The sequence below is a fragment of the Sturnira hondurensis genome, unplaced genomic scaffold (assembly GCF_014824575.4).
Source record: "Sturnira hondurensis isolate 20B ecotype Veracruz unplaced genomic scaffold, ASM1482457v3 Scaffold0012620, whole genome shotgun sequence".
Taxonomy (NCBI): domain Eukaryota; kingdom Metazoa; phylum Chordata; class Mammalia; order Chiroptera; family Phyllostomidae; genus Sturnira; species Sturnira hondurensis.
In genome coordinates this window covers 1-854 of record NW_028085251.1, presented here as the reverse complement: position 1 = coordinate 854, position 854 = coordinate 1, and the positions used below count along the sequence as shown (strand labels likewise).

At 30.3% G+C, this 854-nt stretch overlaps 1 non-coding gene across 1 annotated transcript; it reads left to right on the top strand.

Moving 5' to 3' along the window:
* The first annotated feature begins 306 nt into the window (after positions 1-306).
* Positions 307-411, top strand: LOC118997211 (U6 spliceosomal RNA). Its single transcript, XR_005068636.1, has one exon. It is a non-coding gene; the product is annotated as a U6 spliceosomal RNA (small nuclear RNA).
* Positions 412-854: the final 443 nt, after the last annotated feature.

Sequence of the window (854 nt, the reverse complement as noted above, 5' to 3'; positions counted from 1 at the left end):
TTGCTCTTTCAGAGTTATAGCCTCCAAAGCCACACAGAGTAATCCCCAACAATATATTTTGTACTTTATTTGAAAGGAGTTTCTTGAAAATATAAATCTGTTTACCAAATGGGGGAAAACTGTTTCAAAAACTTATGCAATGTTCATAAAAGTGTCAATCTAAAGAATACTAATTACTTACTTTAATTGTCACTAATAATCATGGTTGCTAAGAATTAAGAATTCTAATTAATTTAGAAAGAAAATGTACAATTTAATACTACAAGGTATAAGGTGTTGAAACAGTTGTTGAAGAAATAGAAAATCGTTCACTTTGTCAGCATGCATGTTAAAATTTTAATCATACATTAAAAATTAGCAAGGCTTCTGCACAAAGAGGACACACAAATTTGTGATATGTTTCATATTTTTAGTTGGAAACAGCTAAAGGGACAATATGAGGAACTTACTGTGAACTACATCATAATGAAAAATGACATAGAATCTATCAATAAGTGCCAGGAAGAAATGCAGATAACAATTTTTGAATTGAAGAACACAGTAGAAGGAGTTAAAAGCAGGCTATATGAATCAGAGGATTGAATCCATGAGTTGCAGGACAAGATAAAAAATATTCCCAGAAAGAGCGAGAAAGGAAAAAAAGGTTTAAAAAATAACAGAGTGGTCAAGGGAGCCCTAGCACAACATAAAACATAGTAATATATGTTTAATAGAAATACCAGATACAGAAGAAGATGAACAATTGATTAGAAAATGTCTCTAGTTCTTTAAATATTTATTTATGTACTTATGTATTTTTGTATTTTTTCATTTATTTTGTCAGAGAGGAAAAGGGGGGTAAAGAGAGGGAGAGA